Below are 26,082 nucleotides of genomic sequence, written 5' to 3' on the forward strand. Positions count from 1 at the left end.
TGCCACCACTCTTCACAAACAAAACAAAACAAAAACACAACAACAAGAAAACAACCAAACCGAACCAAACCAAACCAAAACCTTGTGAAAGCAAGAAATCCTTAGACAATTTACCCTTGGTACCAGAAAAATGTATCACAGCAAATATTCTCAAGAGATCTCGCAAGCTAATTATGGGCTGTTATGATCAGTCCATAGCTTAATGATTTTTCGACCAAAAAACTTCCCAAATTTAGCTGACACACCTCAAAGTTTTCAAGTGGTTCTACATGATTACGTTATAATTTGAAAATAAGGAGCTCAAAATGGCTGTTTCCCTCATTCATGGCTCAAGGTTTTAGCCACAGTTCAAATAGAGTAAAATACTTTGTTTTGTTGGTCTGGGGCAGTGAAGAAGACTAAAATCACTATCTATGTTTCCTCTTTAATCTTTTCTAAATCTTAAAAAAAAAAGTAGATATATTTAAAGGTCTTTGAAAGTAGTCCTTTACACCAATACTTGGATTAGATGTATTTATCTCTGCTGCACTGGAGGCCTTTATGTTCTTCAATGAAAAAGCAAGAGAGTTAATCCCTCCCCAATCTAGTGATTACATGTACATAGAACCAACAGCACTTTCCCACCAACATTCCAGACACTGGGACTAGACAATGGTTCTCCTTTTTTGCGCAATCTGTGTAGTGGCAGGTAGTGAAGTATTCATCAGCAAAGGGTATAATTTTCTGTAAACAGATGATGTATTTTAAGGATGATCATCATTAAGCTTAAAATTTAGCTTTTTCCCAGGCTCCATTAATAGTCCATGTAGAGCTGATACTTGGGGTTTTTTGTGTTAGTAGCAGTTCTATGAATATAAATAACTGAAATCCAGAGATTTCAAGACACAAGCCATTAAACAGAAAGAAGTCAGATCTTACAAAATATCCCAACATCAATTAAAATGGCAGTGGGGGGCGGGGAGGGAGTATTTCAATGATCCAAATACTAGACTGAACATTCATTAATTAATTCACTCAAAAGGCATTTACAGAGATGACTAGGTAAAAAGCACTGACATATAGGCACGGAGGGGTAGTGGTGGGGAAATGAAACATAGTTCTTATGCTCAAGGAGTTTACAATCTAGTAGCAAAGATAAACACACATATAATCATATCAGACAGAGCATGAAAAACGTCATATTAAAAGTGAAGTGCTAGGTATATTCAGAGGAAGGATCCATCTTGGTTTTTTTTTTTTTTTTTGTTAAGTAGCAAGAAAGTCAAGAAAAGCTTCATGAGGGAGATGGCAATTGAGCTGGGTCTCAAAGGAATTGGAGACTAAACAAACAAAAATAAGCTAAAAATAAAGTAAATCATTTATGCATCAGTGTGGCTGGCTTGCAACTTATGTCAAAAGAATTGTTATTCATGTCATGTCATGTCATTCCAGAATTTATTTGATCACCTGAATTCTATGTTACTCGATATTTCAACAAACATTTATTAAACATCTACTAAGTGTAAGGTAGAGTTGTGCTAGGTGCTGTTGATATAAGTTGATATAAATGAAACAGCCTCTTCCTGGAGGGGTTTACATTCTACAATATGCACACAAGGAAATGAAAATTTTATTTAGAAATATAGAGTAATTTCCAGAGGTAGGGAACTCTGACAGATGGGAATGAGGGGAAATCAAGAAAGGTTTTGTGTAGCATCTAAGCTGGGCTTTTAAGGAAGATGACTGATGCTGAGAAATGAGGGAGAAGTGCATTCCATACATGGGGTACAGACTGTGCAAATCCCAGAAGGGGGAGATTGGATATTTTGTCCAGGAAGCAGAAAGTAGGCCATTTTGGTTGGAATAAAGACTGGATAAAAAGGGAGTAAGAGGAAATGAATGGAAAGTAATCATATTTTGTAAAACTTTTAATGCTGGCCTAAGGATTTTCCTATTTTATTGTAGAGGCAGTAAAGAATCACTGAAGATTTGTGAGTAGAGAAGTTGAGTCATTTATATATCATTATATGTCATATAATGATATTAAATATATATGCACCTAGTACACGTCAGGCACTGTGCTAAGTGTTCTGCAATTATTATGTCATTCGGTCCTCACAACAGCCCTGAAAGGTGGGAGCTGTTATTATCTTCCAATTATAAATAATAATATATATGTAATATATTAATAATATATAATGTTATATGCATAAATAAATGGGGGATAATAACAGCTCTCACCTCACAGGATTGTTGTTAGGTTCAAATGAGGTAACACATGTAAAGCACTTTGAAAACCTTAAAATCTATATATTAGCTATTATCATATCGAGAAAGATAACATTTGTAAAGCATTTAGCACAGTACCTGGCACATAGAAGGCACTTAATAAATGCTTGTTCCCTCTCCTTTCCTCATGCTCTGTTTGGCATACTTTAAGAAACCTTGGGTTACTTCTATTCCATGAAGAAGTACTGAAACAGGGCCTTAATGGGAGCCAACTCAACTGTCTAATTAAATGACTCTAATTAATTATCAAAAAGTTAACTCTAATCTTATGATGAATATTGACATAGTTTATAAAACATTAACAATAGTAATCACTGTCTCCAATTAGGTTTGAAACCAATGGAAAATGTGAATTTTCAATGTGTCATTGATTAAATTTATGTTTCTTTGTGGTCAGAGCAGGGCAAATATGTCAAAGAACTCTATGGAACTTCAATGGAAGAGATAAAGTTGACTCCATATGACCCAATGGCAACACAGACATAAAACCATTTTCACCAGCCAGACCTTGCAGTTGGAGAAAAGAGAAGGGAAGTTCTTTGGAACAAAGAGTGAATTGTAGGTCTGTTTCTTTGTAAGGACCCATAATTATCTTACCCTAATTCCAAATATGTTTATACCATTCTGCAGTCAATTTGGATGTAGATGTAATATAGAATGGAGGACAAGAGAAATTCTCACAGCAGTCTTTAGTCTGGCCTTGTTTGGGAAGGATGCTGATATGGCTTATTTCAACTGGTGCATTAACTAAAAGAAATTGTACACATTCCTTCTCAGTTGTGTAGTCTTTTGTTCTCTGCTCTTCAGGAGGTATTTTCATGAGACATTTCCTCCTCATCTGGCAGGTCAAGTATAGTAAACATATTCATGGCCTTAAACGTTCCACCACATTACTAGAAATGGCATCGTTCTGTTCAAGGTCAGTGGTTCACTAGAGCTGTAGACTGAACATATGCGATTGTGGAGCATTGCAATGCTAAATGAAATGTTTTGTTTCAGTTTCTATGTGACACTTTTAAAATTTAACTACATGAGTGGATATGCTATATCAGTTCACTTTATTGCTATACTCATGGTTAAGAAAAGCTATCAGCAATGGGTAATTACTAAGTTAGGAAGAGATATTAAGAGTTAAAATTGTTCCCTAGGTTTTTTTTTTTTTTTTGGTCTTCTTAAAAAAAATTTATTGTTAGATAAAGAAAAAAATAGAGTACAAAACTTGGAGAGAGGGCAGTTCTGCAGAGGAAGCAAACATCTCTCCCAGCTCTCAGTTCAGCATGCCATGGTATGGCACTTGACCACCACAAGATAAAGGTATTGCCTGTGGCTATTCAACCACTTAGTCACATCTGACTCTTCATGACCCTGTGGACCATAACGTGCCAATACTGTCTATGTGGTTTTCTTGGCAAAGATACTGTAGTGCGTTGCTATTTCCTTCTCCAATGGATTAAGGCAAAAAGAGGTTAAGTGACTTGCCCAGGGTTACAATTAATAAATGTCTGAGGCTAAATTTGAACTCAGGTCTTCCTGACTCCAGGCCTAGTACTCTATCCACCAAACCATCTACCTGCCTAAGGCAACTCAATTCACCAAGCTGGTATAAGGCATTATATGGGACTTTGGGATTAATATGACAAAGATGCTTACAAGCTAGAAAACAAGATACTAATTAAAATGTTTTCAGATTTGCACCAATTAAAATATTTCCATCTAATATGGAAACATTTTTTCACCTAAAATAGAGAAAACTCAATATTAAATATGAAACAAGTTTACATTCCCCCAGCACCTTCACCCCCACCTTAAACCATGTTGAGTGTGGTTCTTGTAAAATGGCACTCCTTTGAGGGAAGTAGAAATTAGGGACTATGGCTTAACAGGCTCGGCATAAAACCTAGATTTTATTCTTGATTCTTTAGAGAGTTGTGTGAACTCATTTGCATTGTAAATGTTAAGTCCATTAAGAATGCTCACAGAAGATTAGACACTAGTTAGATGATCACAATTATAGATATTAACTAAATTTTCATCCTTTTCATTTTAAATGTGTACACGTTCTGCATGCTGATTTCCTCTGAGTGTGTGTATGTGTGTTTAAGGTATAGCAAAAAATAAACTACCACTATGGCATTCCACAGACTTCAGAAACAGAAAGAGGAAAGGCACCATTTAGATTCACTTCGAAAGTTGGCAGAATTTCCTGACAAGCAGGATGCTTGAGTTTGAGTCATTATTGATTCACCTCCCCTAAATCATCATTCTGACTAATAATTTGGGGTTATGTCCCATATGAATGGCAAAATAAATCTCAGAATTTCACCCTCATTTCTAAAGAGAAATTACCCAGATGTGCACATGAGAAAGTAATTTTATTCCAAACTGCCGATCTATTTGAAGTCTCAAGAGCTTCAATTAAAATCCACACTATCTTTACATGAAATAAAGCCAAACAGACCATTTTAGAGTTCACAGGGAAACCATGCTAGGATTCTGCCATAAAAAGAAAGAAAAAGAGGAAAAGAATGAGGAAAAAGGAGAAGCAGCAGGGATCCCTGCCCTTCAGCCCTGAAGGATAAGGTTTCAGAGAGTGTACACAAAAACTCTGAAGCTGTTGGAGGAAGGGAGACTTTTTTTTTTCTATTCCCAGCTCCTACTTCCCAAGTCTTAGACATCTGTGATTAATAACAAAGGCTTTTTTTTTAATTAAAAAAAATAAATTTACCATATCCTGCTAGTTGATGGCTAGGAAAGCTTTTAGCTTCACTTTAACCCTATCACCAGAGTTTTCAACTTTAAGGTGGTTTAAAGAAGGCTATAAAGCACCAAATGAGAAAAAAAATGATAACTGAGTACAGTAAATTAATAGCACACCATTTAAATTTTCATTAACAGTGCCCTGGATATAATCTAGTCCCTAAACTTGAGAGCAATTTAACTGCATTTTTCTATTTGCCTTTGCAACGATGAAACATATGCTTCAATACATGGGAAAGGTCAGCAGAAAAGGCAAGGGAAAAAAAAGCCTATCAATAGGTTGGCTGAAAGATAAATAGCATTTTGCTGACTGGTAGCCTAAAGGAATAGCCACAAACAATCAAGGTTCACTCTAGGGAAAGGCTGGTGTAAGTGTCCATATCCACCCTATAAATAAGCATGCAATGACAGGGATTGTTCATGTAATGTCAGCCAAATTCACACATGTGGAAGTAATACAAACAGCAATGTCATCTCTGATTATGGAATGCCACCACACAGATGTATGCATTAAAAACTGGAGGATTTTTCCAATAAATATCTGTCTCAAGTTCCAGTTCTCACCTAGACATTCTTTTTTGAGATGTCTCTGTAACCTAGGTTCTAGCTAGTCAGATTTAAAGAAAAATATTCTGAATGCAATGTCTTCCTAATTTCTCTATTCACTTCAGATAGGACAAACAATACATAGAGGCCAATTCAATTCAGCATAACAGACATTTGACTGTTCATCATGCGTAAGACACAGACTTGTAAAATCTTAGTTGTTAAGTACTAAAAGGAATGCTCATTTGCAGCAATAGCTCTTTCCTAAAGGATTTTAACTGTCAGAAAAATATACTTCTATGAAACCAAACTTATAAAACCGTCACTTTGTTATACAGGTAGGACCTGATTAGTGCGAATAATGAATCCAGTAGAGTGGTCACGTTATTAGAATTCTTATTGCATAGTTCCATTAGTCTAGAACCAATTTTCCTATTTTACATAATTAGAGCTTTGAATAGTGTGAATCTGAATGCATATGAGCTTGTCTGGGGATTCATTGCTCACACCTGACAGACCCTAGGCCAGTGGATGGGTGTTAGGGTTCAGAACCAGAACAGCTAAATAAGAATACCTTTGCCAGCATTCCTGATAACTGGAAAGAGAGCCTTTACATGACGATGATGATGGAGAGTAGCTCTTTCCACTTTTGGATAGCTTTAGTTTTAGAAAAACGTTGCTACATAAAACCTACATCTGCCTCTTTGCAATTTTTACTCATTGTTCAATGGTTCTGACTTCTGAGACAAAGAAAAAAAAAAGAAAAACAGTTTAATCCTTCTTCCACATCCTTCAAATATTTGAAGACAGTTATCAGACTCCTCATGAAACTATTATGTGGCAGCTCAAACTGAAAACAATATTGCCCATACATAGTCTGATCAGTCCAGGGTTCAAAGGGGTCATCAGTTACTCAGTCCTCAACACCATGACTCTATTCATGTAGCACAAGATTGCATTACTGGCTATCATATCACGTTGTTCATTCACACTGAAAAAATCCATGAAAACCTCTGTATCTTTTAAAGATAAACTATTCTCTAGTCATGTATCTTCCATCTTATACATAATTTTTTTGAACCCAAGCGTAAGACTTAAAAATTAGTCACTTAAATTTCATCTCAGCTCAATGATCTAGTCCATCAAGATATTTTTCAATCCACTCACTAATTATTCTTTCCAGCTTTTTGTCATCTTGAAATGATAATGCCTCTGTCCAAATCACTGACAAAAATAGGAAAGAAATTCTCACATATGTCAAGAAACTGGAAATAAAGTGGGTGCCCTATGATTGGATAATGGCTGAATAAATTGTAATATATGAATGTAATGGAATACTACTGCACTATAACAGATAGATATTTTAAAAATTAGGAAATTATGGGAAGATTTGTATGATCAGACCAATACAAGCTTGGAAGGCTCTACCACAGGTGGGACACAAATAGCTGTATGAACATTTGGAATGGAGATGTCCCTAAATTGAGCATCTCACATTTCTTTTGAGTTACCATAATTCTGCTTTGTTCATAGAGCACCTTCTTTGATGTGGGCATGCCATGCTGGACAGTACTGTGCCAGTGTCTCCCACATCTCATAACAAAGTTCTTCAGAGAGACCTTGAGAATGTCCTTGTATTGATTCTTCTGCCCTCTGTGTGAATGTTTGCCTCTTGTGTGAGATACACAAATATAACACTAAATGGCAGGTGAACTTTGACTTAACTATAATGACCATTTTTGGTCCTGGAGAAACATGATGAAACATACTTCACTTCTCTCAACAGGGAGACTTACAGGTATGCAATGAGCCATAACTGTTACTCTGTTGGTCAATTTTGCTTAACTGTTTTACCGTGTTACAAAGGAGGATTCTAAGTGGTTGTGGTCTATTTCAAAAATCAATTGTAGTGAATGGTATCAATAAAACTTTAAAAATAAATAACATACAATCTAATTACACACACACACACACCCCCTCACCCCTATATAATATAAACTATATGAATAGCATTCCTCTGACCTGCTTCTAACTTTCTACACCATCTATTGAAAATCTAAGTTGGATAGTAAGTTCTCAGTATATTTACATCATTCTCTTTAAATGACTTCCCCTTTTCCTTCTCATTGAAACAATTTTTCTTTGAGTCTTCATAATTTTGTTCTCCAGAATTTTACATTGTTCTTGGACAAGCTGAATTCCCTTGTGGAATTATAGTTCCAGGGTTTAGTTCTTTTTTTCCTGGGAGCCATCTAAAATCTGTTCTTCCATAATTTAGGATTCTTGTTAACTTCTTAATACACAATGCTGCCTATCCTGTTTCTTTTCAATAAAAGTCGTATTCTAGTCGTGGGTCCCACCCCAACAATTCTCAGTGATACGTATCAGGTTAATGGGGTCAAACTTTTCTTCTGTTAGGCTGTGTTAGTTCACCTTGCTTGTTACTCATACTCTATATTTAAGTAAAGACTTCTGGGACCATGGAGTTTATTACTGACTCTTTTTTTTTTTTGGTCTGTGATTACTGTGGATTTGGGGACACCTCTACTGAAATCCTTCCTTGATGCAGTTGCATTTTATGGTGTCTGTTTTGTTGTATAGGCATAGAAACATTTCCCCTCACCCTTCCTTTTTCAGGATAATTTCTTTTTAATTAGATTTGTAAGACTACAATGTATCAAATATATTACCATTTCTTGTTAAGTCCATCCTTGGTCAGGAGTCAGTCATTTTTTTATTTTAAGCTATGGTTCAGAAAGCTAAATCTCATTTTCGAACACCATCTTTTTAATCTGCTGCTTACTTCCAATTATCTAAAAATGGCTACCTTCCTAGAAAATACTGGCTCAAACTTTTGGCTTATTTGAGAATTAAATATGTATGCCTCTCTTCACCCTGAAAGCTTACTTCTGTCTCTGAGTATTTCTCACAATGGAAGTGATGGGGTATAGGCTCTGGGAATCCCCTAGAACTCTCCTTGAATCTTCCCACTTGATCTGGTGTTTGCCTGAGGCCATAAGCCTTCCATTTTTGTTATGCCCAAATCTCATTTACTCTTAATTTAGCCTAGCCCTCCACTGTCTGTTATCTCCAGGTAGCCTTCAGCCACTTCCCACCCTTAATCTCATTCTTTTGGTTCCCTGAGTCTGACCTCTAGTCACCCCAGAGTACTTGGCCACCCCTAGATCCCTCCCACAGTCTTTCTTTCTATATAAGATCCATCTTGCCTCCATGAAGATGCTCAGATTCTATCTAGGATATTTACAAAGGCTCAAGGTTCAATCTGGCCCACTGGGATTAGGGAAATGCCCAGATTCTTTAAGAGTCTATCCAATGTGGCAGATCTTTAATAAACTCTGTTTTTCTTTTGCTGAAAGAAGGCTTGGGTTGAATTCATTCAGGCAGGATCCGCATGTCGCTATTTTGGGGTCACAGCACCCCTAAACCTCAACAGAAGTACCCTCTGCCTCTGCAGTCTTCCCTCTGATTAGCTAGTTCCTCAATCTCCATTTTAAGGAGGAAGCCCAGGCCAACCATGAATTCATTGCACTCCATAGCTGCACTCCTAACTCACCTCTGCAGAATTTTCTCTGCCACATATATTCATTCCCAGTATCCTCTACTTTTTAGTTCCCTTATCCCATTAGAATTTATACAAGAATGTGGATTCCTTGAGGGCAGGGACCGTCTTTCTGCTTGCATCAGTGTTGCTAGAGCTTGGAACTTAGTAAATGCTTAATAGATCCTTGTTGACTGGCTTTGCAGTATTTTTTCTTTTTAGTATTACGTAATATGAAAGCTTTAGCTCAGAGGTGTCAAATATGCATCGGGCTGTATGTAGCCCACAATACTCCAGAGTGCTCCCGAACCAGATTAAAATGTAGTTCCTATCTGATTTTAATGTGTTGATGTATTAATAAAAAAAGAAATACACAAATGCATGTGGTCCTCCAAGTCAATATACAGCCTGCAGGGATCCTTATGGTTTTGTGGCACCATTTGTATTTGAATTTGACATCACTGTTTTAGATTATTTTTCAAATGTTTAGATATTGCTAGTCTGATGCAGAGGTGTGGACTAAATGGTATATCTTGAAGGGCCCTATAAGGCTTAGCCCTTGTAAAACTTCCCCTACTTCCTGCAGCTGCTCAATGATCCTGTGATCAGACTAAATCTTTTGGTTTAAAACATGGTCTCTAGAGCATTTCTATTAAAATGTACCCTTTTATCCATGTGGGATAAATGTTAGCACCAATTAGTTATCTGCTCGGCTGTCACATAATAGATGGCAGGCCCCTGAGAGAAGAGGACACACATATTTTTGATTTTAGGAAGGTAGTAATGGACCACAGAGAGCTACATGATGGCACCTGGGCACTTGTCAGGGTAAGACAAAAGCAGCTGAAAAGGATGATGGGATGAGTGTCAAAAGCAGAATTCACTACTGCTCAATGTTGATGAATATGTAATGTGGACTCTTTAAGGTGCTGCTATCTGACTCTGACAGCAAAGCATTCACGACCTTTGACTTTTGAATATGAAGTAAATGTGACAAGGAAAAAGAGAAGTGCCCCTTTAAAACTCTGGCTTCAAGTAGAGGCCTAGTACAGAAACATCAGTGTAGATCAGCTCACTCAGTAATTAAGAACACATGCTCACCAGGGCTTGTGAAAGCACCTAGGAATGATCAAAACTTGCAATGCTCAATCAGAGTCCTCCTAACCACCTGAATTCACAAAGGACTCTGTTCATAGACAATCCATCTCTGGTTGACACATGAATGTACAGCATATAAGTCATCCTACTCATATCAGCAATGACTCCAGCAAGCAAGATCACAATACTTGTCTCTTGGGGAGGCCTCAAATAGAAAACAGAAGTTTTCCAGGCTTTTCCCATAACCTAGGTAGGTCTTATTACCAAAAGAATTCCTCCACTTTACCATATTTAACCATTTAATACTCTGAATAATAGAAGCCCAAGATTTGTAATGTGCATTTTTAATAAAACCACCCTTCTCCCTTGCTATTGTGGACCCTTCTCAATGCTACTTTGTCCTCGGCATGATTTCTAAGGACAGAAATTACTGGCAAAGACATCTTTGCAAAACGTGCCTGTGTGAACAAAATGAAAGATTTTTGTTTTGTTTTGACTGCAGTACTTTTCCTGGACTTCTTTTGGATTGCACCACAATATGGAAAGAGGTATAGCTTAACAGGGTGAGTAGCTGGGAAACTGTCTTAGTTCAGATTTCTTTCCTTTCTACATTCCCCTCTTTTCTTTTAAGTACAAACAGGAAAACTTATTCTATGCTTGGCTGTTCTCACAGATGAATAGAATGTGTTATTCTGGATTTCCAGAATTCATATAAGAGAGTTCCAGAAAGAAGAGTTCAAAATATCAAGTATATTTTGATAGTAAAGAATTGGTGTCTTCTCCTAGATCATATTTCTATCTTTAAAATTAGAATAATTATCTTACTAGAATTTTGTAGAATTATATTTTAGAATGATACTTGAAACTTGAAAGAATATTGAAAAAAACAAGTCAAAAAAGTGTGATTTTTTTTTATGGGAGTGTGGGAGTGGTGAGAAGTAAGAAGTAAAGATATAGTTACGAGGGTAGGAATAAAATCATAGGACATTACATCTGTAAGGGCCTTAAGGTTTCATCTTTTTCCTACCAAGAAAGGAAGCCCTTCTACAATATTCATGTGGGATGGCCATCTAGGCCACTGAAACCAAACTCCAAAGGAAACTTGCAGACAGCATACTGATTTAGAAAATCACAAATTAACATTACCTGTGTTTTTTAAAAAAAATTTGTTATTTTTTAAATTTTGTTTTTATTTATTTTTTATTTTTAATTTTTTTTAATTTTTATTTATTTTGTTAATTCCCAACTGCATTTTAATCTGATTTAGGTCCCCCTGGGGGAGTTTTGAGGCCTCTAGTTTGACACATCTGATCTAAGCTCTGCTAGAATATCTCTAGTGATAGGTCAGCTAACTTTAGAGTTAACTTCACACTCACCCCACATTTAATTACTAGATGGAATCTCCAAAGTCTCTCAGCTGAGAATAAGGGATAGAGTAGAATGAAGAAGCCCAAGGCTATTCCAGGGGCACCAACTCAATCTTACCTATCCCTGATCTGATGAAACATGAAGAAAAGGTTCTTCTTGGGAGCTCTAACTGGTTCTTAAGATAGTTGAGGTTTGACATGTTTTCTATAAGAATGTATGAGGATTCCCAAAAGATAGAAAATATCATCTGTTTCTTCAGGGGTCTTCTAGATTGGCCCTAATATCTCTGGAGACTCAAAATTCACCTAACAGTCTGAGTATGATCACTGCCTCTCGCCATGAAGAACAACTACTTATACAGATGGTTATGCGTTTTTCGATGGATGTGAAAAGTAAATAGAATTACTCTGTATAAAATACAGTATGATTTTTTTCTACATGACTGAAGATTTCATTTTGAAAAAAAAAATTAAAAGCCTTGAGCATGTTTCCCTGGGATGAAATTACAATGTTTGCTCTAGAGGTTTATTTTCATGGGAGAGAAATTTTTTAGTTTGTAAATAGAATTAAAGTGAAGTGAAGTAAAGAGTGAGTGAAGAGGGACTTACCAGCTGGCTGGCAATTATAAATCACAACTCTTTAGCTTAAGAAAACATTCTTATGTTTAAGATTAAGATTAAGTCCCTAGACTGAATGATTAATTTTGAATGTCAGATCAAAGATTTAGAGCTGGGAGGGACCTCAGAGCCCTAGTTTAAGTTCTTCATTTTACAGATGAGAAAACTGAGGCCCAAAGAGAAGTGGCTTGCATAAATTCATTAAGTAGAGAGTGGGAGATAAAGGATTAGAACAAGGCCCTTTGAGGCCAAATGCTGTGGTCTTTCCATCCCCTCTCTCTGCCTCTTATTAAAATAGGTGGGAAAGTCATATATTTTAGGGAGGAGCGTTTTTATATAGCCAGAAGGTGTTTCTATCTGAAGGTTATTCATACATGGGGTGAGGTTATATGCACTTTCACTTCCCTTTCTCTTGACCTCCAGTCTCACATCTCCAGCTGCCTGCTGGACATCTTTGACTGGATGTCTCATAGACATCTTAAACTCATCATTTTCAAAACTGAACTCAATATCCTCCTTCCCCAATCCCTTCTTTCTTCTTAACTTCTTTATTACTGTTGAGGTTACCACCATCCTCTCAGAAGTGCAGGCTCCCAGCATAGAAGTCATCCTCAACTCCTCTTTCTCATCTCCCATATCCAATCTGTTACAAAGTCTTTGTGTTTCTACCTTCCCAATATATCTCATACACACCCCTGGGTCTCCTCAAACATTGCCCCACCATCCTAGTGCAGGTGCATCTCATGACTGGGCCATTGTGACAACCTTCTGATTGGTCTCCCTCAAGTCTCTTCTCACTCTGGTCTATCTTCCTCAGCTATCAAATTGATCTTCCCAAAGCATCCATTTATTCAATAAACTCAAGAATCAAATATCAAAGCCTCTTGCTTAATGTGGCCTTTTCTTACCTTTCTGGTCTGCATATACCTTGCCTTCCCCAATATGGAATCTGGGATCCAGTGACACTGGCCTCCTTGCTCCTTCTCACACACAACACACACTCTCTCCCTACTCCAGGTATTTTCATTGGCTGTCCCCCATGCCTGGAACTCTTTCTCTCTTTAATTTCACCCTCCTGACTTTCTTATCCTTCTTTTAGCACCAGATAGAGTCCCACCTTCTAACAGAAGCCTTCCGTAATTAGCCTTAATACTAGTGCCTTCCTTCTTTTCATTTTCTCCAATGTGTCCTTTGAGTATTTTGTATATTGTATCTCCCATTAGACTGTGAGCTCCTTGACAGCAGACACTGACATTTATCTTTCTTTGTATCCCCAGTGCTTAGCACGGTGCCTGGAACCAGGCTGGCTTTCAATAAATGTTTGTTGACTTGACTTTGGCTTCCTACAAGATCATAAACCCATACAATCTCCAAGTTGGAAGGCACCAAATAGCCCCTGATTCCTCTCAGAGCTGGAAGAATCTCTTCTATGACATAACTCCCAAGAGATTTTTCAGTGATTGCCTGAAGACCTCTAGTGATGCAGGATTCACTACCTCTATCAGGTCACCCATTCTTTTTAGGTAGCTCTAATGGTTAGATTTTTTTTTCTCCAAGCCTAAATATGCCTCTGTGTAACTTTTGCCCATTGCTCTTAGTCCTGTCTTTTGAGTCCATGTCCAATCAATCTTCCATATGACACTCAGACATTTGGGCAGTTATCATGTACTCCCCAAGTCTTTTCTTCAGGCTAAATAAACATCCCTGGTGCCTTCAACTTGTACTCATACAGAATAATCTTGAGGAATTTTGCTGTTAAAGTCTTCATCCAGCTTATCAATGCTCTTCCTAAAACGTGGCAGTCATAATTGAACACAATACTCTAGATATGGTCTAGCCAGAGTAGAAGATGATGGGATGATGGGACTACTGCCTCTCTATCCTGGACACCATGTCTTGGTAATGCAGCCTAGGACTGACTGCATTAGCTTTCTATGTTGCTGTATTACACTGTTGACTCCTATTGAGATTGTAGTCTACGAAAAACTCCAACTCTTATTCAGAAGGATTAATACCTAGCTATATCTCCTCTATCTTGCACTTGTAAAAATTAACCTAAGAGTAAGAATTTACATTTATTTTTATTAAATTTCATGTAGTAGAGCAGAGTGGATAAAAAACTAGCCTTGATGCCAGAAATATCTGAGTCCATCATTATCCTAATAATAATAGCTACTATTTATACAGGGCTTTAGGATTTGTAAAGTGCTTTACATATTGTCTCATTTGATTCTCATAACAACCTGATGAAACAGGTTCTATTGTTATTCCCACTTTACTGAAGAGGAAAATGAGGCAGACTGAGGACTTGCCTGGAGTCATAGAATTAAGAAGAGTCAGAGATGGGATTTGAACCTAGCTCTTGTTGATGCCAAAAAGAGTGCTCAATCCACTTTGCCACCAATCTGCCAAATACTGACACATCCTGGTTTCTGCTCCTGGGCAAGTCACCTAATCTCTTAAGAGCTCTAGGCAACACTCTTGATTTATGAGTCACAGAGAAGGTATTATTGTTAGTGGGAGTTCCCTATATTAATGAAATCACCAGTCCAGTTCGTATCTCCAATTTCTTTTTTATTAGATTCCTCCCATCAAAATCAGATTTCTTTGGATCTTGACTTATCCAGTTTACTATCTACTCTTCTCAGCTATGTGCCAACTTTAATTTTGATATGCTATACATATATAGCCTATGTCAGATTGAATGCCATTTTGGGGAGGCTGGAGGGGAAGAAGGGAGGGAGAAAAATTTGGAACTCAAAGTCTTATGAAAGTGAATGTTTAAAACTAAAATAAAATAAAACAAAATTACTGCTTCTATAATTTAAAAAAATGGATATGCCAGCTATGTTTATCAAGTTATCCAAGTCATTGGTAAAAATGTTCCTCTTCCCCTTGAATTTGAATCCACAGGATCCTACCTATTCCAACAACTCTTGAAAATCTGCTTTTCGTATAGGAACTGAGGCAAAGAGAAGTGAGCAGAAACAGGAAAAGAAAATATATAATGTGCACAGTTAGCTAATCAGTCTCCAAAGTTTTATTTTTTATTTATATATTTCTATGTAAGTTCACAATTTAAAAAAGAGATTATTTCTGGTTTCTGGATTATTATAGAAAATGTAATGGATTACCTACATGCCTTGCAAAAATGCCAGCAATACAGGTAGTAGTCTGAGTATTGGGAGGTGATTGTTATGATTCAATTCCACAAGTAGTTATTTGACATCTACTATGTTCCCAGAACTATATATCTATAAGGTAAATGGGAACGTAAGCTGGCACAGATAGTGACTCCGAAAGGGACAAGCCAGGGGAGGTCTTCATTGCTGTCATTCCTCCCCAAAAGAGTCATTACCCCAATGGCTGTCTGGCCCCTGGCCCAGGGTATTTGGTGCTCAATTTCAGGTGACCAACAAAAGAGAATGATTAGGCATAAATGGATTTTTAGGTATATCTGAGCAATATCACAAAAAAATCTCATTTTTTACAAGATGATCAATAGTACAATTCACTGTCTATTCAGGTTAAATATTTGCATCTATGAGAAAGCTTCTCGTCTATAATGCTGTTCATTTATAAGTATCAGTTCTTCTTATAGAAATCAATCCTCAATATTCAATCGTTGGGGAAAATCATAATATTTATAAATTTATAAACATTTGTAAATTTAAAGTATTACCATGGAGGAGAAATTAACTAAAAAAACCAGCTTTCCAGAGATGAATGAGAAAGACAGAGAACACTGCACGGAAGAGCTGGTCTCATTTCTAACTTTAAAAAAGACAAAAGAAACATCAGAAGGTATGTTAAGTGGAAAGGAGACAGATACTTTTCCCCTTGCCCAACTCTTCCCTAACCAAATAGTTCATTTTGGACACCAAAATCTCCTGCAAACTGCAGACACACATATAAACAGTTTCGCTCTTCTCCCAGTAACCGTACACAACCTGATAGTACTTGCTAGGGCAAAATTGAGAGGATCGAAGCTGATTTAACATGCACCTTCATATGAAAGGATACCAGCTAAAAATGACATGTTAGCAAATGGTATTAACCCCTGTATTGTGCAAAGGCACTCTTCAAGCTCTCTGTAGCCAAGGAAATGACTTCACTAAGTCTAAGTGCCATTGAGCAGAGGTGACGGAGAATAGCCATTGAAGTTTCATCATTTGCACCCTTCCTTCTAACCTACTGAAACACTGCCAGATTTGGGTTTCTATAGAAGCACTATCTAAAAGTCACTAAAAGCTACAGAACAGGGAACATCACTGTACATTTTACTTTTATTTGCTTCAGTTTCTTATTTTTGGATCTAGTTAGTTAAAACACCACTAGATAATCAGTGCATAATTAGTTGGACAATCAGATAACCAGAACAAAGTTAAGAAAAATACTGCCACAATTTTTCTGTGATCATTTATAAATGTCTAACATTACATACTTCTGACAAGGAAGATGTCTTCCCCTCTACAGGGTTGTATGATAAAGTAACAAGCACTCAATAATTGTTTATGTGATAGGCACTAAATACTGGTGATACAAGCTCCGTTAAGGAGCTTGAGCTCTGATGGGGGAAGGCAAACATACAACAGGGAAATGGAAAGAGGGGATAAGATGAAGCAACCTGTGGGGGTAGGGGGTCATGGTGTTGAGGAGCATAGCCCAGAAGGGAATGCATGTAATTTATACTAAGGAAGTCCACAATAAAACTGATCTGATGTATTCACTTGAGTATATAGTATCACTGACTTGGAAAGAAGGAACTTTTCTCTACTATTAAATGATAATCTCTCAATCATTGTTGAGAGCTGTTACATATCACAATCTTGGACTTTATTTCATCCCTTAGGAAGTATGCAATTTGACTGTTGTTGTACTGATATAGTCATTATTTGGGAGGAATAAGAAATTATTCTATGAGGAAAAAAGGTAATTACATGATCTCTTAAATTTCCTTCTCTCCCTGTGACTCTACGATACACAATCAACAATCAACAAATAATTATTAAGTGCCTACTGCACAGTTCTTCGCACATAGCAAGCACGTAACAAATGCTTGTTGACTGACTGTGTATCAGGCAGTCTGTTAGGAGCTGGGATAGAAATACAAAGAATGAAATAATCCCTCCTCACGATGACCTTCCACTCTAATGATACCATGAACCTTCAAGTTGAATATGAATATGTAGCTCATAGGCATGCTTTAAAAGAAGCATGCCCCATTAAACAGAAAGCACTGAAATATCTCTGGATCTTCTATTTAGCAAAACCTTTACACCTAAAACGGCCTTTCATTAAGGGTAGGCACCATATACTTTATTTTATTAAACTCTTGATTACATGTCACATATCCCTTATTGGAAGAATATAGTGGATCAGATGATTGTCTAAATTCAATCATTCTACAAATGACACAGAATTTCTTGTCATTCCGTTTTCAATGAATTTACAGTGTTAAAAAGGGGGCACACATCCCTTTTCAACCCCTGCACCACACAAATGTTTGAAATGGAACATTTTGCTACACTCAGTACATTAAGGGTTAAGGGGCCCCCAAACTACACAGCTGATTTATTTCAGGTGATGACATTCCCCCCTCCCCCACCCCAGTTACTTCTTTGATTAAAACCAGGCCGGGAATGTCAGGGGAAAAATATAACTTTTATCTAGATTCTAGTAAAGCCACGAACTGAATCAGAATAAAGCTCAAACGTGGCATAAACTCCGTAATTTATAAATATTCTAATAGACCTACATAACAACACTCGTGAATTCATTAGACAGTACCTACGGAAAGAATTGGCTTTGGAATGCACTAAAATATACTGCCAAGCAGCATCATTCTTCGCCTTGTCTAAAGGAGGGGTTAAGCAAAGTATCATATTCTCAAGGGAAGCACTATTAGTCTAGAAGTTTGTGTGGATAGAGGGAAAGAGGAAACAACTAGATGGCTTTTGACCAAACCACAACTAATATAAAGATCTAGCACATTAAACTCTGGACATCATAGCTTTCCAGTAAAAAAATTCTCTGGGAATTCTTTTCTAATGTATATTTTATCCACCCTTTCTCCTACTCTCACCTACCTCCCTCTGCTCTGCCTTACCTCCAAAACTCTTTATCTATTGGCATGCTTAAAACAACCAATTAATTTAGAATAGGTGTTTTAAAGAAATCTTGGCATCTACACATGGAAGAAAAAAAGTCACATATGCATTGCTTTTACCTCTAATCTATTAAGATATCACCTTCATGGGGTTTATTTAATACTTTGGCTTCCTGCCCCACTTCCTAAAAATGCTCTGTGATATTTATTTGAAAAGTCAAAGTGAATTAAAATTAATTGTGTTTTAAAAAATTCCTTGAGAATTCCATACCAGCTCTTGAAACAGAGTTAGGAATGAATGTATTTGTCTATTCAGAGCTCATATCAAATTGAATTTGCCATCTGTAACATGATCCTTTTCCTTTAGCTGTATTAAGACTAATTCAAGAACAAGTCAACTTTCTGAGGAAAAATTCTTTGCAATTTTCCCCCTGAATCATTTTCTGTATGCCACACCTCTCCTTCCCTCCTTTTACTGAAATTGTTAAGGGGTCACAGTAAGAACAAGAATGGAAGGGGGGGGGATCAGGAGTTATTCCAGGCAACAAAAAATATATATAAGAGGCCTATAAAGACAATAGAATGAAAAGTACACTTCTGGTATGAACCTCAGTTAATGGTACAAATCCTATTCTTTGCTTTAATTAGAACACTGTGCAGTAATATTTCATCAACCTAGATCTGGAAAGATCTACTAACATGAAATAATAGAACCAAGAATATCTTTTTAAGATAAGAGAATAAATTACTTAATCAAAAGAAAGTTGAAATAATTTTGTTTTGTAGGGGATAGATGCAGGAATGGGAGAGAGATTCAGTTTATGCCAGCAATCACTGATGTTCTTATTTCATTATTAAAAGATAATGCATTAAATTCATTTATGTGCTCCATCTCCAGCTCCCCCTCTTTAATAATTGATTGTCATTAACACATGGAAGAAGAGCAAGAAGTTATCTAAAGTTTAATATTCTTTGTCCTCTATTCAACAACTACCTCTTCAGAGAGAAAAATGCTCAGAGGATTTCAATTTATATTGCCGGATCCCTTTTTAACACAATAGGAAAAGATAAATCAAAAAGGAAGTAAACAATAAAGGTTTTCTCAAACTACACAGTTAGAGGACCATGTATAAAGATGCCTCTGGGTTTATTTTCCCACTGTAAGCTTATTCCCCTTCAACTCCTCCTTCCAACACCAATTTAAAAAGTATGTAAACAACACATCATTTAAAAATGATGCATTCAGTGCAGGCTTGAGTTGCCCAAGTTTCTCCTTATATGCTTTTTTTTAGAGGTCAGAACTGTACAAATTTAATTAGAAGCATCTGGATTGCTGTATTTTTCTCCCTATTTGGAAACAGGAAAAGGAAATCGGTCAAGTCTAGATGGACAAATTCCATGGCCCATTACAGCACTATCCAGGCAGCATGGCTTGTGCTTAGGATCTGGCTTATCCATTCTGGAGGGAATTCTTCAGAATGAAGAACAGTAAATAAATGGCATTGCCCTTGAACCTGGGCAGAAGTGGTACATTTAGAAATGTGCTGCACAACAAAGGATGTTAAAGCTTAAAATGTGTGTTGTTACTGAAAACAGGAAGGAGCTAATCTTGAGCCCCAACTGGCTTGTTTAACTGAGTTTACAGGGCACATTACGTGGAATAGTTAATTACTATCACTGAAGCTGAGTCTAGGAAACATGGAGATACTTAACCCCTCTGAGTTTCTTTATAAGGAAATGTGTCTAGTATAGATCTATATTTTAGAGATTAACTATATAATGTTCTCACCGGGGTATCCTTAACAAGATTTCGTAAACATAGTATCACCTACTTTGCCAAAAGAACAACACAAGATACCCACTCCAAAACCTTTATCCATATATAAGAATTATTAAGAGATTGTTCCTTGAATTTACCACCCCCTCCCCCAAACAAGCTGCTTTGGTGAAAATATTTGCCCAGCACACATAACAGATTTAGAGCTGAAAGGAACCTTACATATCATATCCAGTCCAACTCTTTCATTTTATAGATGAGGAAATGAAGGCCCTTAGAAGTTAAATGACTTGCCCAAGGTCACACAAGTAAAATGTGGAAGAGGCAGAATTCAAATCCAGGTTCTTTGACACCAAACCCAGTGCTCTTTCCATGGTATCACAGACTGAGATAAGAAATAAAAAAATCATATAGCCACCACAAGCTTGTTTAACTTGAAAGTGTGGCTAGATGCTTTCTGTCTTTCTTTCTTTCTTTCTTTCTTTCTTTCTTTCTTTCTTTCTTTCTTTCTTTCTTTCTTTCTTTTTTCTGTTTTAGTTAGAAGAGTCTGTGCAGCACTGGCAAAAGAACTTCCATCTGTGCTGTAAAAGACCATGCTTATTTCAGAATGAGAATAAATCCAACAGTTCCACCACCTTATCAGCGTTACTGGTTTCCCTACTGGGCCCCAGAAAGAGCTAATTTATAGTCCTTCTGGACCTTATCTTCTCTAGGGTTCCATTTCCCCACATTTGCTTAGCCATAAAAATTTCTTGGCTCATGGCTATATAAATTACTTGGTCTTGGAAACATCTGCAAATAAAATGGGCAAGCAAACAAGAGGTTAATTTAATCCATACAGATTATCCTGAGCGCAGCTAATTCACATGTGGACAATGAGAGTTTCCCACTGAATATGTACAGTAAGTACTCTATAAAGCACCAGAACAGCCTTTTCCCAGGGTACAATAAAACCATGTGACCCTCTGGCTCCTTGTGGGCATAAGAAAGGGCTTGGGGGGGGGGATTCTTTAATGATTTGTTGGGAATTTTAAAGGTTACTTTGGGATTTCTTTCTTGGATTTCATTCATAATTATTTTTCCATTTCAAAACTGAAGCATGGATTTTTTCCCATGGTTCAATGGGTAACTACGGCCAATGGGTACTGCCACTTCCTCTGAATATATATGACTATTAGAAATATGGGTTAAAATGATTCTAACATTCATATATAGAGAATAGCCATTGTTTTCCTATAGAAAAAAAATCAAATCAGAGTGTGTGGTTTTATATTATAATCTAGCCTCTCGTATGGAAGTGGTTATTAAAAGAGGATTGCTTTTCTATTTAATATAGGTGGAAATTCTAACTGGAGTTCAGGTCAACAAATCTGTACTGTGTTCTTCAATTGTATGAGTTTAGAATGTCCCTTCAAAGACCGTAAATTATGACTGTGATTTAAAACTTCTCCTGGAGGTGGGGCTGGAGAGAGGGCCATATTCTACTGAAATTCATTAAAGCTTGGGGGCAGGTCATCATTTAGAGGTTGTTGAGTATTCAGGTAAGTTTGTAAAAATATAGAAAAACAAACAAAAACACAGGCACCTGGCCTTCTCAATTCCTTTCCTTTAGACTAACAACCAAATCTAAGAAATTCAGAAAGAAAAATGTTTCCATTAGCTCATAATACAAGAGGGTATGACAGAACTAAGAATTTTTTAGTTCCTGTCCTCTAAAATACAACATCAATACCACAGAATCACAGGACTTTTGAAAGTCAGAAGGTATCTCATCAGCCACGTAATCCCACCTGCACCAGAAAGGAATTCGACTATAATACAGCAAGTGTTATGGTTAATATCACTTTGTCCAACACACCTATTCATCAGTCAAACCACTTGAGGCATATCAAATAGGGAGTTTCCTCCAATTCCCAAAGAGAAAGAAATCCAGTCTTAAGAGTAGTATTTCTCATTGTAGTGTGGTGAAATGCGGTGATGATATGGATATGTTAAGAGCAGGAAATGATAGTTCACATTTGCAAATCTCAGAGCTTCATGCTCTCCATAGTATCCATAGGAGTGAGAGTTGTTCAAAGCAATCTTAAACCCAACCAGGACCTCCTGACTGACTGTGACAAAGTAGGTAAATGGCACATAAGAACCTGAGTCATTCTCTTTCAAAGAAAAACCAGTGATACTGAATGTCAATGTGTTGTTTGATACACAATAACATGGAGTCCACCTAAATTTGGGAATGACATAGTGCAAGATGGTCTATTTTGAACAGTTTACTCTGTAACTGACAGATCCTTTAGGCTAGAAAATTTGAGGTAACTTGATTTCCCTAACAGGGAAAACAACATGCAAATGTATTATCTGTCTAGAGACAACAGAGAGAAAATCGATATATGAAAATAAGAACATTTCTTTATGAGTGCTTTTACTTATAAAGAACAAAAAACAAAACTGGACTTGTCTTCAGAATTGTTGTTCTAAATTAAATTCAGTACATCTGATTGATCAAGGTTTATGACATTACATGAATTAGTAATATTCTCTAAATAAAGAAAAGAACAGACTGGTAGCAGCTTATGCGGTAAGAGGCATTTCTAGGAAGAGCCTCAAAGTGAGAAAAGATCTGGTAGTTAATGGAAAGAAAGTAACATAAGTCAAACCTAAGCAGCATTCAGTGTTGGGGAAGAAGATAAGGAAGGGGCAAATAGTGGAGGGATAAGTAAGTGAGTATTTGGCCACATAAATTAACAGCCCTAGATAATTGCTGTCATGGGTGTTGGCTGCAAAGATATCTGCTGGTCTGCCTTTCCTTAGACAGAGGCTTGTGTGAGCAATCACTGAAATAACATGGAGAAACCTCAAAACTTTTCAGTAAAGAATCTCCCTAGAAGTTCTGACAAGTCTGGAACCAACAAATAAAAAAACTTGGTATCAGTAGTCCTATTAGTACCAGTAAACTAACATTTTTGCAGCCAACACCTTCTTGTAAGCCTCATATTCTAAGGGGACTTATTCTTTTCTCTTTAATAGTTCCACTTAAAAAAAGTAATTTAAAGTGTCAGCTGCTTTTCATATGCCAATGTGTTGCCAGTGCATGCACGGAATCTTCTGCTTTCATAGTAGCTTTTTTTCCCTTCCTTTGGCCATTTTTGTTTCGTGCCTTGCCTCCTGGTTATAAGGTTATATATGTCCCTATAAATTTGGCAGTGCACAGAAAAGCTCAGGAGATTAGTATGTGTTGCAATACTTTGCTTTGCCCATTTTTGGTGTGTTCATGCTGATGGCAGGCCAGGCATTTCAGTGAAGGGGGTCATGGAATTGAACCACGCACTACCTGAATCCACGAGGTAACCACTCCAGCTGCTGCACAGGTTGTAGCATTTGAGAGACATTATTTTAAAGGTTGCGTTGTCTTGACAGATGTCAAAAGCTTCTGATGAAAGACTATCCTATCTTGGGAGCTGCAGTGATCACAATATAATCAGTATAACAGGATAAAAAGTGTCTTTTGGGAAAATATACAGGTATCCACACCCCCTTTCTTGTTTTTTTTTTCTTCCTGCATATTTTTGTCTTTCCCCCTGAAGAGCTCCTTCCTTCTTGAGTATCAATTAATTGAAGGAATATGGTTTTGTCTGTTCACTTAATTTTTTTTTCCTCTCTGTTTCAAATTCTGACTGAAAATGAAGTTAAAGTACTAGAGAGTGGAACTTGTATAATTTACTGTCATACATTTTTAAAGGGTCCTTTTTGAAAGAAAAGAGAGTAGAATCATCTAAATTCATGAGGGACTCATTTTCCTCCCTCCATTTTTAGCTCAACATAAAAACAAAACAAATGTAGGACCACATAAAAGAAATGTAAAAGAAGGGGGTAACCTATAACTCACCTTATTTTAGCTTGTCTCTTATTTTTCTATTAAGATTTAAATTAATAAATACCACATACTCCCCAAAGGTAGCCAATTCCAAATGTTCCATGGCCAGACAACTAATCAAACAAATATCAATTAAGTACCTTATATGCAAGTCACTGTGTTAGGAACTCTTTCCCCAAACACAAATCATTTATCTCTACAATCTCACTAACTCGTTAAGGCAGTGAGCTAACATACACGACTCAGTTATTTTTCTTTCTTTTAAGCACAAAAGCATTATTATGTTGCCCCACTGAATTTTTTAAAAAAAGCCCCCAAAGAAAAATATTATAGCATCTTAACTTGTATTCTTTACCTAAGTCGAGGATCCAGTATTTACAGCTTCCAGGCTGCCCGTTGCCGCAGAAGGTTGAATTTACAGAGGGAAGTGAGTCCAGAGAATCTATTGGCTTAATTCCGTTGGGCATGGTAAACAGCTAGCTTGTTTTGAGACTAGTAGCCCCAAACACCTATAGTACATGAGGCAGAGTGCTAACCCTGCTGCAAATATTCTGAGAAAATAGTTCAACAAACAAAAGAAAGAAACAGATCTACAAATGAGAGAGACTGCCAGTCAAAGGTACTGACTGACTGACTAACAGAGAGATAGACAGGCAAGAACAGATGAGAGAGAGAGCAGCTAGCTCTCAACTTCCCAAGCCCATATGCTCTATCTCCAAAGCAGCTTTTCAGCTGGGGGAGATGCTCTTCTGACTCACTTCGGAGCACTGCTCCCCACAGTGCTGTATCACATCTGGGAATATCCAGACACAGTCGATTACATTTTACCGTAGTGACTCTAACTGGAGCTCAAGGAAATTCTTGAGACCTACTGTAAGCCAGATGCTTCTATTTCCCTCCTCTAGTAGACACTGTATTTTACTTGGTGAAATATAAAATGACAGGCATGCTCACACCACTAGACCTGGACTGGTTCACTTAGTTTGGGTTCTGTTCATGTTTGGATAGGAACATTACCTCTGAAAAAGCATAATAAACCCGTGTCTTCCTGATTTATCTTAATGAATAGAAAAAACAAAAACAGTCTAGTATTCCAACTAGTCGTGCAGCTATGCTAAAATGCCACTCCTTAATTATGAAAACAACAGTACACCTTCTTTGCAGGAGAGGTACACAAAGAAAATGAATCATTCATTTGATTTTTTTTCAGGCCATCTGTTTTCTTAGTAAATTTCAGGAAAGTGGATTGTAAAATCTCATCTTCGGTTTTGTCACTGGGTGTGTATTTTCTCAAGCTTCTAGCATGCTTCCATGTGTTCTTTCCCATGCCCTGTCTTTGCAATAAATAGTTTCTTAGGATAATAAGAAACTGTTTAAGTTCAGCTATTTTGTAGAGCAACAATGCAACTTGTGTGTGTGTATGCGTACACACAAACACGCACACACACATTCAGTGTTAAAATAAGTCAAGCCATCCATAAGCATTTACTACTGATAATTCTATGTGCTAGGCATTAGCAATACAAAGACAATAAAACATCGCCTACTTTAAAAAGATTTCATTCTATTGTGTGAAACAACATGTGAATATATAAGTATGTACAAATATATACAGGATAATTTTTGAGAGGCACTAGCAGATGATGGGGTTGAGGAAAAGTTTCATTTTAGAGGTAGTGCACAAGCTGAGCTTAGAAGGAAACTAGCAATTCCAAAAGGGGGAGGGATTCCAAGCATGGGGGAATCATCTGTGTGAAGGCACAGAAAAAGCAGACAGAATATCATGTGTAAGGAAGGCCAAGAAGGCCGATTTGGTTAGACTGAAGAGTACATGAAGGAAAAGTAGGTTGGAGTCAGGTTGTGAAGGGTTTTTGATGCCAAAGGCACTATATTTGATCCTAGAGGAAATAAGAAGCCACTGGAATTTATTGAGAAAAGGAGACCTGTTTTCATTCATTCATTTTTAACATCATATTAGCAGCTATATGTGCTGGTAAACTGAAGAAGGGAGAGAAGCAGGGAAACCAATTAGGAGGCTCTTGTAATATATCCAGGCAAAAGGTGATGAGAGACCAAACCAGGGCTGTAAGTGGAGAGAAGGGGACCTAG

At 37.0% G+C, this 26,082-nt stretch overlaps 1 protein-coding gene across 1 annotated transcript in view; it reads right to left on the reverse strand.

The window, feature by feature from the left end:
- The window catches only part of TRIO (trio Rho guanine nucleotide exchange factor), a 288,299-nt gene that overhangs the window by 51,386 nt on the left and 210,831 nt on the right, over positions 1 to 26,082 (reverse strand). The gene's annotated exons all lie outside the window — the stretch shown is intronic.

Source organism: Trichosurus vulpecula, chromosome 1 (genome assembly GCF_011100635.1).
Source record: "Trichosurus vulpecula isolate mTriVul1 chromosome 1, mTriVul1.pri, whole genome shotgun sequence".
NCBI lineage: Eukaryota > Metazoa > Chordata > Mammalia > Diprotodontia > Phalangeridae > Trichosurus > Trichosurus vulpecula.